Source organism: Megascapheus bottae, chromosome 8, assembly GCF_031878675.1.
Source record: "Megascapheus bottae isolate mThoBot1 chromosome 8, mThoBot2.hap1, whole genome shotgun sequence".
NCBI lineage: Eukaryota > Metazoa > Chordata > Mammalia > Rodentia > Geomyidae > Megascapheus > Megascapheus bottae.
This window is the reverse complement of record NC_143516.1, coordinates 47521187-47536261: the sequence shown is the minus strand read 5'-3', so window position 1 is coordinate 47536261 and position 15075 is coordinate 47521187.

Below are 15075 nucleotides of genomic sequence, written 5' to 3'. Positions count from 1 at the left end.
AATTTTTAAGCATTTGAAAGTTTATTTTAAAAAAGGACATTAGTTTCTCAAAGAAAATGATGTGGAATTTAATCTCTTTTTTTTTCCTCTTGCACTATCCAAACAAATGGTTTGCTTAACGGTCCATGTATATGTGTTGGAATACTGTGTAACAATTCTTACGGGCTTGCTCAAACTTTATTTACCTAAGTAGGTTGCCAGTTGGAAGTGGGGCTTCTCAGACCTTAATATGCCGGTGAATGTATCAATTCTGGGTGCTGCAAAATTGCAGGTTCTGAATTAGCAGTTTATGGTTATGGTCTACATTTCTAACAAGATCGTGGTGTGTGTGTGTGTGTGTGTGTGTGTGTGTGTGTGTGTGTGTGTGTTTATAAAAGCTTATCATTTATTCAAGAAAAAATATCTCCAGAAAACATAAAATAGACGTTCAAACACCACACGGACACCTTCTGTTGTTCTTCTATGGGGACACTTCTGCACACACTATGTCCCATTTCTAAACTCTGCTAGCCACCAATTGGCTATTTGTAAGATTTTCTTATTTTGAAACTGTTTCATCAATGGAATCAAACTTTATGTGGTTTAGGGGACAGCTTTTTGACGGTACTAAGCAGCATCTTCAACTAGGTCCTCATTGGTTTTGTATGTTTGAAGTAATTTCTCCTTGTGAAATAGTAAAACTGCAAAAAACATAAGGTTGTATCATCCTTTTCCAAAACGGGGTTTCCATTTTTGCTCATTCCTAGAAACCATCAAATGTTTATTTAACCCTTTTCATGTTGAAATCTGTTATACATACTTTCATAATTTTGTTACTAAAAAAGCTCCAGGGAATATTTTTCTGAACTTGCCCTCTTGTGCCAACTTTTCTCTATGCTTGAAACCAGGAAATGATGGGTAATAGCCAATATAAAGTTGAATTTGAATGGATATTGCCAATATTTCCTTTAAAGTCACTATATCCACTGTACACTTGCTTATAGCATCACATAGCTCCAGGACTAATAAGTTTATTTATTTTTTGTTTCTGACAAATGCTATGTCAATATTGTTTTAACAGGCTATAAGTTTGGCCTAGTGATAGAGTAATTGCCTAGGATGCACGATACACGGAAAAAGCTGGAAGTGGTACTATGGCTCAAGTGGTAGAGCTCTAGCTCTACCACTTTGAGAAAGCCCAAGACAATGCTCAGGCCCTGAGTTTAAGCCCCGGTCTGGCACAAAAGAAAAAATAAAAAACTATTGCTTTAACTTAAATTGCTCTCATTATCTCATTGATAATTTTTCTTGTCTGGCCTCTAACTGTGACCCTCCTGATAACCCTCTCCCAAGTAGTTGGTACTATATGTAGAGGCCCCCATACCTGGATCTCTGTCACTCATTAAAATTCTTTCGCCATTTTTTTATACCATTTTCCATGGTATTCTAAATTTACAGGCTTTGGGGCATATTTTCCCATGTACATTCTCTACTTTCAGCTTGTCTTCCTTATCTGTAAAGCTGATCCATTGAATCTTGCTCTTGACTACTTCTAAGAGGTTGAAATATTAAATGTTAGGAAGATCAAAGTACCTTGCAACTGATGCCAGTGTCACTTCTTTACGATTCCTGTGGACAGCTTTAACTTCGAAAGTGTTGGGAAACTGAAAGTACATGGAATCCCAAACAGAATTTAAAAGAGAATCTCTATGTAAACAATAAAGCTTGCCCAAACTTCACCTGCAAATAATACACATAGATTTTTAATTCTACCCAGGACACATAGAGCCAAATTTGATGATGGAAAGAAATTTTAGCTTCAAATCAACTAGATATATATTTCCTGTGGAAATGAAACATATTATATTTTTTATGGTAAATGTTACTTAAAAACTTTTCCCTTCAGTTCTTGGCAAAATATCTGGGGTCATATAGAAAATCTTTGGCAAATTACAATTTTGGCAATTCCCCAGACATTAGTAGTATTAATGTTTCACTTTTCTACTTAAAATATCAGGTAGAGTATGTCATACAAGAGAGGCTAATATATATATATATATGTATATATGCACACACAAACATCTATCTATCTATCTTGAGATTTTAGAATATTGGTTGTGGAAATATTTCACATCAAATTATTCAATGTAATAATCGATCCACTTTTTCTTCCTGTTGTATTTATAGTTCATATAGAAGTGTTTCAGAGCATAATAGGTTGCTAACAGGAGCTTAAATAGTACATATAAAGAGTAGATGCCATAATACTTTTCTAAGAAAATATTCCCTAATTTTTCTTGTATTCAAAAACCATTTATTTATGCGTTTGTAGTTATAGTGCTTTACTTAGATTTGTTCACTGGCATCAGAGTAACATATAACTGGCTGCTGATTTAGTTTTACTGGTCCTGGGGCTTGAACTCATGGTCTGGGCACTAACCTTGAGTTTTTTCAAGACTAGCTCTCTATCACTTGAGCCACAACACCACTTCTGGCTTTTTTGGTGAATGTGGTAATGAGGAATCAAGCCCAGCACTTTGTGCATGCTAGGCAAGCACTCTTCTGGACTCGTTTTTTTTTATTAAAGAATTTATTAACGTTGATTTTTACATCATATTGGACTCATTTTTGACAGATGCTATATTGTATTAGTGGCAGAGAAGTTTGACTGTAGAAATCAGAGAATAGAGTTGGCTTCATGAATGTTTGGTCTGTGAACTTACAGAGGTAAAGTCTTTGAAGGTCCTGATGCTTGGTTCAATTTTGTGTACCTTTTGTTTTGAAACTCTTAAATGTTTATGAATAGGAAATGTGGTTTTGCTTCCTCCTGGACCTTACAATTTATGTTTTGGTTGGGGAATACACATAGTGACGATGAGATGAAGTACTTTGATGTTAAACTTGAGGACAGCAGGCTTCCACAGCAAAGCTGCAGTAAGCTAAGCCAAGAGGATGACATGGGGCTTAAGTAGGAGCTACATGTTTTGTATCTATTTCTGAGTTCATGCTTCTATATCAGGCAATGATGATCCAGGGAAGCTTGGCATACATCCTGCTGGAAAAATAAAAAGCATGTTCTTCAATATCTCTCAAGATGATAAACTTACTTGAACTATTCTGCTTAGGGAAGTCAGCTCCTCAGAAGACTTCTGGAGCTTCTGCTCTGGACTCTCAGAGAAAATATGAGAATGAGAAATCTAAGGTTTTTTTATTTTGAATACGTTACCTTCTAACTTCCTCATACTTTCCTTGGCCTAAATTTAAATTGAGGCTCTTGTCTCACCTTCAGTGATGGAGAAGAACACACAGAAAAGTAAGTGGGTCAAGCACACTTCAGTTTCTCTTTTGTTTTACCATAATATTGTGTCATTCCACTCCTAAACTTTTAGGACAGTAGAGAATGACATCAACAGCCATGATTTGGGTTATCTTCTCATTTGTAGGTTGTTCATTTGTATAACACTTTTGGATACCATATATGTGTCATTAGATCAGATCTAAAGGAACAAGCAAAAAGAAGTCTTTCTTTGAGTGCATAATCTCATTTAAATATTCCATACCTGTGTACTGGGAAAGTACATTAGAAATCTTACAAATATTTACGAGCTATGAGTGCTTTAACTGGTCCTAGGATGAATTTTAATGTAATTAATTAATTTATTTATTTTTGTCGATCATGGGGCTTTAACTCTGGACCTGGGCACTGTCTCTGAGCTCTTCAGCTCAAGGATAATATTCTACCACTTAGAGTCACAGTGCCATTTTTGGTTTTCTGATGGTTAATTGGAGATGGGTCTCATGAACTTTTTTGGCCAGGGTTGACTTTGAACCATCCTCCTCAGATCTCTGTCTCCTGAGCAGCTAGGATTACAGGCATAAGCCACCAGCACCTGGGTTATTTTTTTGAAAGATCATAGGAGAAAACACTAGAAATAACAAAGAAAAATAACATCTTATCTTTAAATGACAATTTTTCCCATATATTAGGGACATTTCAATTATGATTAGAATAGTAATAGTAATGTGATATGGAGAGGGTTCAGCGCTTTTTCATCTACAACTTCCTATCTTGTAGACTCTGAAGTACACATAGTATGTTGCTGATTGAGCTGATGGTAGTGTTTTGGATTTCAATCTTACTGAAAACTTGAAGATAATTATCACCAATTTCTTTTGTTTTCAGTTGGGAAATCATGGACTTGATTAGCATACCTGTCACCTCCAATAGTTATCACTTTGTTATGCTGAGAATCCATAATATTTTCTTTTTCCTACTTTGAACCTTATAGCACTTGATTATAAATGCTAGTTTTCTTGTTGTTCAGTAATACAATAGAATCAAGTTTTCTTGGCCAACTATAAACTTTCCAATTCATCGTGTCCCCTTTTCCTGTCCTCTTCCTCTTTTCCAATCCTCTGCTTTTTTCTTATTTCCTTTTTTCCCCCTCATTGTACACTTATGAATGAAGAAACAGTGATGGTGAATGATAATTGTTTAAAATGAAGAGAAATGGATGACAAAATTTTCTTTGTCCAGGAATGAATTTGATTTTCCTTACATAATGAAAATAGTTACCATTTGAGTTTTTGTTCTGTTAAAGCCTCTGATTGTTGACCATGTGTTCTAGTTAAAATAAATCTTTGTGAAGAGAAAGGTCAAAGAATTGAATAAGATTTTCTTTTCATCTTAATTTGTGCAAATCATGTGTTTAGATACATATTCAGAGCAATTGCTTCTATATGGCTAGATTTATAAAGAAGATTAGGAATAATTTCAGCATTGTACACAAGAGGGTATTATTATCATTATTACTTGCTGTTATTTCTTTCTCATAGAAGCAAACAGCTATACTTCATCGAACACTAGAATAGATGTTTCTTTGTGTCATTATTGTAAATTAACTTGTGACAGTGTCCATGAAATCTGACAACATTTTTTTTTTTTGAGAAATGTAGATACATTCATCATTATCAGTTGTGACCAGCTTTTGTGAAGATGTCTCTTTGGAAATTCAGTGTTCTAGATGAAAATGCTTAGGAATAACAACAACAAAAACAAACCCAAGAATTTTTGTTCCAAGTTGGGATGTGAATGTGTCCATTTTGAATTTGGAAAGTGAGATCAGCCTCAGCAGGGGTCTTCGGCCCTAGGGTGCTTGGTGTATCAATTAAGAGACTATTCTCAAGAGGCAGCAGTTCTTCATTCTGTGGGCAGGTGGCACTGTGGGGCAGTAGGTACAGTCTTGTATAAGGTGTAAACTGTCTGATCTGACAATTTAATTGGTGTTGCTGATTCTAGTAACAAATTCTACTGGAAGTGTGAAAATAAACTTATTTTATAATTTTTTAAAAAATTATATTTAATTTTAGTTAAATAGATCTTAATCTTCACTTTACAGGAGAGACTTCTATATTAATGAATTCACTGTAAAACAGTGGCTATGAGATTCTGCTTTCCTAAATTTATTAATGTATTTCAGCATAAATGGCTCTAATCTTATAAGAACTCTAAAGAAGTGTTAAAAAGAGGGCCCCGTCCTCAAAAAGTATGTTTTGTTATTTTCCTCCCCAAAGACTGTTATAATCATTCTTGCAATAGCCAATGTACCACTTTTTCTCCCCATCCCTCCCTCAATGATGTAATTTGGAGCTCTCTTCAGTTTTTAATCATGACTTCACTTCTAAATTACTTCAAATCAGTCTTCACAAGAAGTTTCTTAGTCCAGTACTTAGAAACTTAGGTCCAAAATTACTTTTTAAAATATTTTATTTCTTATATTGTTATTCCAGGTTTAAGTACATCACATGTATTGGGTTCTTTAAAATGAAATGCTTTCAGAAATATCAGTCAATGTTGTTTCTTCTGATTTTTTAAAAATGGAATTGATTATCATCTGTAGAAAATAGGACTGTTTTTCTTATCGTCTTATCTCTTCCTATCACAGTCACCTAGGCAGGGCAGTGGCTAAGAAAAAGGATGAATTTATGGATACATCTAGTTCATATTGCTACTTAAGTAGACCAGTGTGTTTTAGGGGGAACTTTCAGGGTGAGGGGCTATAGTTGGTAGTAATTATTAAGTTTTATATACAAAACTTATAACAGTATAAGAAAATTTGAGTAGTATGAATCACAAATTAGGCAGTAGTTTTATGGGCTTGTAAAGTCATATCCTTATTGAATGTTAATTGATAAGGATATATTTCTTAAAGTAGTTATTATTGAATGTTATTACAAAGTTTAAAGAACAACCAAATACCAGCTAGACAAAAGCTGTAGCTTCAAGGAGCTTATAGTTTAATCAATGATAGAAAATTCTCATTCAAAAGAATTCATTGAAATAAAGGATACTTGCTTACCAGGGAAAATATAAATGAAGGGGAGTTGAATAAAATCTTGATGCGTTCCTATGAAGTCACACTTAAAAATCATGTTTTCAAGAATATATAATAGAAGGTGGTGCACACCTGTAATTCTAGCATTCATGAGCAGGAATCACTCATGAATTTGAGGCCAACAGGGAAGATATCTCTCTCTCCCTCCCTCTTTCTCCCTCTCTTTCTTACTATATACATGTATATATATAACATCTATTCACACATATGTGACATGCATCAGATTCTAAATTATTTAAAATGTCTGATTTCTTCTATTGCCATTAAAATTTAAATCCTTTACCTATAAACATGTACACACACACACCACCACCACCACCACCACCACAACCACACATATACACACACCACAAATCTCAAATCTTATAAAATGTATGTTTAAAATACTTTAAATGGTATCAAGCAATTGCTTCTGGTCGGTAAGATTTGGACCGACTTTTGTTTCTCTTTTTCAATTTGGAAATTTTTCTTCATGGCCTAGATACTGTCCCTGAGCTTTTGTGCTTAGAGAGATAAAAGTTTCATGGATTTTCTTGTACAGGCTGGCTCTGAACCATGATCCTCAGATACTCCTAAGTAGATAGGATTACAAGCTCAAATCACTGATGCCAGGCTTATGTTTATTACTTTGACAAAATTAAAATACAGTTGTAAATACAGTAATGTTAGTTTATGTTAAAATGATTCAGTCAAACAATTTAATGCCACGGTATTTTAGAAAATTTATGAAAAAAAATCAAATTCTTTGTAATGTTATATATTTACTCTGTTTGCATTATTCCCAAACAATACTGGTTTTTTCATACTATTATATCTAACTAGTAGTACTGTTTTATTTTTTTATTTTTTGTTTTATTTATTTATTTTTTATTGTAATAAGTAAAAGGGTTACATGATATTTGCCAGATAGAAGGTGCATTAATTCACATACATTGATACCCTTTCACATGTCTTGGTACCCGTTTCCCTCCCCCCCCACACCCCCAGTAGTACTGTTTTATATAATGGCATCTTTGGTTTGACTCAATCAGCTCTTTCTAAACATCTTTGGTTATAATAAATTTGGATAAGAGTAGGCATGGGTTTGTGCCTAGATAATACATTTATTAAGTATTTATTATGTGCAAATATTCTGCTAACAATGTTGTAGATATATTTTCTCATTTGATTATCACAACAAACTTTTGTGTTCAATATACTGTTTTTCCATTTTGCAGACAAGATTGACGCTCAAAAAGCTCCTGGTTTGCCCAAAGCCATATAATTAGTCAATTCTAGAAAGAGTAGGTGTTTCAAACTAGGTTTTTAAAACAACTCTATTCTCTTATAAATATACATTAACCTATGGTTTCCTAATTATAAGACAATTTGGTCACAGACAAATTTTCTATGATTCAATTATTTTCTCACAGGTAAATAGAAGGATTTCAGTGAAGTAGAACAAAAATGCTTTCAATTTTCTCGAATCTTATGGTGTTTAGATCAGTCAAAGTGTTCGAATCTTTGAAGCCACTGAGAAAAGAAACAGAGTGGAAACTGATCAGGCATATATATTTCTTCTCCCCATCAATTCTAGTACTGGAGATTGACTCCAGAGTCTTATTCATGTTAGTCAAGTGTTATATCACTGAAATAAATTTATTTAGTCTCTAAACATAGACAGTATGATTCTAAAATACATGAACTCTGCTGGCTTACATACATGCTAATTAGCCTTATAATTTTTGACAAAATGTGTAGCATCATATTTAAAGTGGAACTAGAAAAATATATAACAAGTGTGAATCCTTTGTTACAGTGAACGCAGGCAGAATTTGTTGTTATCAAAAAAGAAAAACAAGAGCAGGAACATTTAGATGAAACAATTGTCAGGTCAAAAACAATTCACTATAATGGGGGGAAAAGATGCGAAGGAAGGAGAAGTAATAGTATCACATGTTGGGCATGAGCAATAGGTCCAAAAACACTTTGCTGTGAGTATTTGCAATCAGGACCCAGATGAAGTGAATAACCTTACAGGCTGTTCTAATTTCTGTGCCTCCTTTTCAGAGTACTCTGAAGTTACCTGCCCACGAAACTGCTCTATTTCCATTTTAGTGTATAAGAAACTGCTAAAATTTTTTGGTTAAAACAGTTTTCCTATCATTGCTGGAATCATCTCATCACTGAGTAGAACATTCCTTCATACTCCACAGAGCTCCATGCCGGAACTTGACAGCGGTGAATTTCAAAGTTTATTCCACAATGAGTGCTGTTTCCTGTTCATATCCACACATATGAGAGGTCATGGGGTCTCATTTATGTCACTAGCATTTTGTTCCATTTAAATGATGTCATTCTTTTTTTGTAAAAAAAAAATCAGAATGACCAGAGTGATACAAAAACCACACAGGACAGATTTCCTTTTTATTGGTACTTTTACCCCCCTCCCCCGCCCCATTTTCATCTCATACAGCCCCCAATTGAAGGGAAAAGACAAAACGCAAGTGTATCTTGAATATGCATCACAGGTTCCAAAAATGAAAAGAAATTGGATTTGGATAGCACTTACTCAATAGACAGATATGATACATGGTAAGAAGGTGCACTGTCTGCCCTGTGATAGATTAAACTACTTTGTAGGAAAATTACTGTGCGCCAGTCACCACCAGCACCGTAGCTAAATCTTTAATAAAATTCTCTTCCATATTCAGGAGTGAGGTATGAAGTACACAATAAGCAAAGTGAAGTAGAGTGCCATTTATCAAACACTGGCCAGGTCTGTAATCTTCTGCTTTATTCTTTTCTTTCTACTTTATTTGTCTTTATTGTTACAAGAAGGGATATTTACCCAGAGCATTGGGCATGAAGCCTTGATAAACCTCCTCCTTTTCTTTTTTCTTATTCCTCTTTAGTCAGTCGTGTCAGTGTAATTTTCCTCCCCTGCTAGGTGGGCTCTTGCTTATTGAGCATTCTCTTTTTTTTCTTTCTTTCCTCTGCCTTTCTTTGAAACATGCATTTCTGCTGAGGGAGATGACACTCAATCTGCGGTGACGTGCAGTGGGAATGGTAACGTCTACCATGAAGGAGCAGCCAGGATACACTTGGCATTGACTTTGAATGCCTTTTGGCAAGGCTGCAGTGTTAAAATGTTTGAGATCACCCCTGGATGGCAAGGCAGAGCAAGTCCTGATGCCCCCATAACATCATTTTTAGTGTAATGATTTATAAATGTTCATGTGTGTGCTATGTGTGTACATGTAAAAATGGGCACATGCACAGATGACATATGAGCGCTTGTAATGGATTTATGTATTATATGTGTGTGATATATGCATCGATGCATGCATGTGTACTAAATGTTGCATTGAATACACATGTATATTATATAATGGACTCCAAACTAAAAATCTTAAAGGTAACATTCTCTTTTAAAAATGTAACTTTCAGTCCAATGTATCCCATGGTTTTAGGTACAACAATGCTATTTTGTTAAAAATAACTGGGGTTTCTTTTTTATATAATATATATATATTTATTGTAATTAAAAGAATGGTTATATTATATTCTCCAGATAGAAGATGCATTACTTAAAAATCATTGCTACCCCTTCTCATGTTTTTATCCCCATTTCCCTCCCCTTTCCTCTTCCCTCAATTTCCCCTTCTATCTCAAAAAAACAAGTAAACATCTATATAATATACTAGGAAACAAAGTGGGATATTCAGTAGAAACCTTGGGCTCTACTAGCAGAGATCTGCAATAGAGCAAAATCTTGATACATAAGACCATATAGTATGAAGCTAATTGAAAGGACCTCCAGGATATTGAAACAAAAACCATATAACGAATGATTGTTGTCCTTAATGTACTATGTTGTCTCTCATCTCCTTTGCTGTCCCTTGGTTATCTCATATTGTTATAGTATCTCACTTTGTTATGTGATATATTGAATTTATTTGTATTTGGTTATTTGAAATTTTATAGGGAAGGGGGGAAAACCAAGACGGGTGGGGGATGTGGGGGGGAGGGAAATGGGTACCAAGACATGTGAAAGGGTATCAATGTATGTGAATTAATGCACCTTCTATCTGGCAAATATCATGTAACCCTTTTACTAATTACAATAAAAAATGCAAAAAAAAGAAAAAAAACCAAAAAAACAAAGTGGGATATTGAACCAAAATGGGATTAACCAAAGGGCAACACAAGAAAAAAGAAAAAAAAAGTGCATTAAGAACAACAGTCACTCATAGTTAAGCTCTTGTTTCCAAGTCCTAGAGGTCCATTATATTGGCCTCATCCTATATGGCCTTGGAGCTATTGGAATCCTCTGCTAGAAGAGTTCTAGATGTATGCTAATTAATACAGATGAGGGAAACCATTGAGCCTATGTTCCTTTGAGTCTGGCTTACTTCACTTAATATGATTTTTTTTCAAGTCTTTCCATTTCCTTACAAATGGGGTGATGTCATTCTTTCTGATGGTGGCATAGAATTCCATTGTGTATAAATACCATATCTTGTTGATCCACTTATCAACTGAGGAACATCTGGGTTGGTTCCATATCTTTGCTATGGTAAATAGTGCTGCAATGAACATAGTTATGCTAGTGGATTTAGTATGTCCTTGTTTCTGGACCAATGAGTAAATGCCCAGTAATGGAAGCTGGTATTTCTTTTTAAGAATGTTTTTAGCCAAGTTACATTAGAATTATGTTTTTAATGTTCAAATAGTCAATAGTTTCACTACTAGATATGGTGGTGATATTGTAGGAGAATCTGGAGAGTAGTAATGTGTTTTAAACCTCTCTGCTTTCTACCACTTTCTAGGGAAGCCTTGGGGGGTAAATTATTATTATTACTATTATTATTATTATTATTTTGGAGGGTCATGGGGCTTGAGCTCTGGGACTGGACATTGACCCTGAGCTCTTCAACTCAAGGCTGCTGCCCTCCCCCTGAGCCACAGCACCACCTCTGGTTTTCTAGTGGTTTATTGGAGATGTGTCTCATGTTTGTTTTTTTTTAATTGTAATTAATAGAAGAGTTACAGTTATATTTGCCAGATAGAAGGTGCATTACTTCACACACATTGATACCCCTTCTCATGTTTTTGTCCCCATTTCCTTCCCCTACCTCCTTCCCTCATCTTGTTTTCCCCCTTCCCTTTCCTATTTCAAATAAACAAATAATCATATATACAATATACCAGATAACATGGTAAGATACTGTAACGTTGTGAGAATAACCAAGGGAAAACAAAAGTGATGAGAAATAATATAGTACATTAAGAAGAGCATTCACTCATTATATAGCTCTTGTTTCCATATCTTGGAGGTCTTTTCATTTAGTTTCATCCTATATGGCTTTGTGTATCTAGGTTTTGAGCTATTGTAATCCTCTATTAGGATAGTCCAAGGTTTGTACTAATTATTACAAATGAGGGAAACCATTAGCCTATGTTCCTTTGGGTCTGGCTTACTTCACTTAATATGATTTTTTCCAAGTCTTTCCATTTCCTTACAAATGGGGCAATGTCGTTCTGCATAGAATTCCACTGTGTACAAATACCACATTTTTTGATCCAATCATCAACTGAGGGACATCTGGGTTGGTTCTATATCTTTGCTATGGTAAATAGTGCTGCAATGAACATCATTGTGCTAGAGGGTTTAGTACGTCCTTGTTTCTGGATGATTGGGTTAATGCCAAGGAGTGGATTTGTTGGGTTTTAGGGGATCTCTATGTTTAGTCTTTTGAGGAACTGCCATACTGCTTTCCATAGTGACTGACCAAATTTACACTCAATCCCTCCAGCATCTGTTGTTATTAGATTTCTTGATCATGGCCATTCTAACTGGAGTGAGGTGGAATCTCTGAGAGTCTCACATTCTTTAGTGTGGGCTGGCTTTGAGCCGCTATCCTCAGATCTCAGCCTCCTGAGTGGTGAGAATTACAGGCGTGAGCCACTGTGCCAGGCTGTGAATTACTTTTAGTACTACAATAATTCCTCTTCTTCGAGTTGCAGTTTTACAACAAAGCATTTTATAGTTAGGCTTCCTTTATCCATGGCTGAAAGAAGAAATCATTGGGAGAGATAGAGCAACAGTATAATGGCAATTGCACATAAATATGGACAAAGTTCAAATGGGTCTGCTAACATCAATGGTCTTCTTTTGAACCTTAGCAGAGACACACATGATTCCTGTAGTACAGATATTTGGTTATGGTGAGGCAGGTAAATCTGTGTGTGTGTGTGTGTGTGTGTGTGTGTGTGTGTGTGTGTATGTGTGCTTTCCATTGTTATTATTTCTCCCTTTCAAGTAAAGGCACCTGATAGGTAGCTATAGTGGTAGCTATAGCAGATGCTGAGATATCTACCATATGATCATTGGTTATTTATATTGACTGTTTTTTAGTTCTAATTTTTGAAATTGCTTTTAATTGTACAGAAGAATTTTGACTCACATATTAGCTTATAGGTACAATGCATTTTCTTGTTCTTTCTGATTATTGTATTTTTTTCAGATTATGAAACCATGCAAATGAATTTCTGAGAAAGAAATTTCACTCAAATATTAGTTCCTAAAAGTATCTACCTGGCCTGGTCCATTTCTCTGTTTCCTGTGATTCTACCTCTTCTGAAAAATTGATAATTTCCTCTATGAAAGAGAGAGTAGAAGAGAGAAAGAAAGATGTATCTCAAAACATAATTCAAAGCTGGATGCTGGTAGTTCATGCCTATAATCCTAGCTACTCAGGAGGCTGAGATCTGAGTATCACCATTCAAAGCCAGCTCAGGCACAAAAGTCCTTAGAGACTCACGCCGCCAATTAACTCCCAGGAGACTGGAAGTGACACTAAGGCTCAAGTGATAGAGCCTTAGCCTTGAGCTAAAGAGCTCAAGGACAATAGCCAGTCCAGAGTTCAAGCCCCATGACTCACCAAACAACAACAAACGCAACAACAATGACAACAAACAAAGAAACAAAAAACATAATTCAACGATGAGTGGTCATTTTATCCACTTAGTACCAGTATTTTATCAATAGTTTAAAATCTCTTGCATTTTCTTTATTCCTAATGTTCCAATCCCAAGTACAAATGAAATTCTGGTCCAGTTACCATCCTTTGTTTTTCATGTTTTTAATATTCGGTACCATTGACATAATGGATATTACATTATAAAAAAAAGGTTACATAAAACTGCATACATAAAACTAAAACTATACAATATGGGTTAGAAATACTATCATTTCTTCACAAAGTATCCCAAAGGGCTCTTCAAATCAGCCATACATTGCCAAAGTCTATATTTTATTCCTCTGTTCCTCTTCCTCTTCAGCAAAGTTAATAGCTTCTATCTTGAGGGTAAAAAATCAATTTATTTATATTTTGCCTTATTTCAAAAAGAAATTAATATGACTTACAAAGATACATAAAATAAATTTACAAGTAAGTGAGGGAAATGAAGCCTAGGGAGAGCCAGAGGCAAAGGGAGTGGTGAGATGTGGAACACACCTAGGGGCGGCCTCTCTCCAGGTAGATGTGGCCCGTGTACTAAGAAGACATGGGCTGTGTATTAGGTACATGTCGGCTTTGTACTAGGTGTATGTGAGCTGCAGATTAACTTCTCACCTCTAGCAGCTGAAATAAGGTTGGAGACAACTCACTCCAGGACCCAGGGTCAGTACCAATAGAACAAATAGTTTCTTGGGGAGATGTGTAAGTAGTACAGGGTTACAAAGGCTCATGGGAAATTTGTTATCCTCTCAGAGACACTGTGTGATGTATGGATTTTTACATTAGCCTACACATACATTAGTGTAATGAAACTGAGCCAGAGATTATGTAGCATCTCCAGGAAGCAAAAGTCAGTGAAATCAAGGTGAAGACTGTTCATCCATTCAGCAGTTTTCTGTGTGTTCTGTGTACCTAGTATTACAAAGAGTATGAGCCATGGCTCCTGTCCTAGGTACACTCACAGACATTGAAAATAGACACGAACAAATTAGTAACATGTGTCTAAGCTAATTCATGGGTAGATATTAGAAAGGCTAATAAAATGCTGGGACCCCATACAATTTACATATTTGTATGTAAAGTGACATTTCTAGAAATACAGCTTGTGGCTTTTAACCAGTATTGAGTTGCATAGGTTTATGATTATGTTACCTGCTGAGTCTGATAAGGGAGTGGTTTTCCTGTCTTGCCTCTTGAAAACAAAGCCATGTGCCTCTTGGTTGGTTGAGATGAAATTAGAAAGACAGTAAGCATGGGGAGAATTTCATATTTCACCATATTTTGCTTTTCAACATGGAGGATTTGTGGTCTGCTTGCCTCGTCAAATCAGTGTGTTTTCTGTTTTGCAAGGCAAAACTTGGGATAGGACACACAATGTAACATCTGTCATTAGAATTTTTAAACGTATACTCTCAATAGTGACTGCCAAAAGTATCTTTTTGCAGAGAAATTATTTAGAAGGCATAGCATTTATAAGGAAAGTATGTACATCTATCTGGAAAACATATTATAGCACTGAAGAATTTACCCATTCATTAACAATAGTATTTGAATGCAATTGTTCTTGTGTTCTAATTCAACCTGTTGATAATACTAAATATAGTTTTACTTTAAAATGTAGACATACAGTATTTCAAACTATATGTTTTGGTTCTGTCTCCCAATAAATGGCCTTATTTTCTTAGCATTTAACTCTC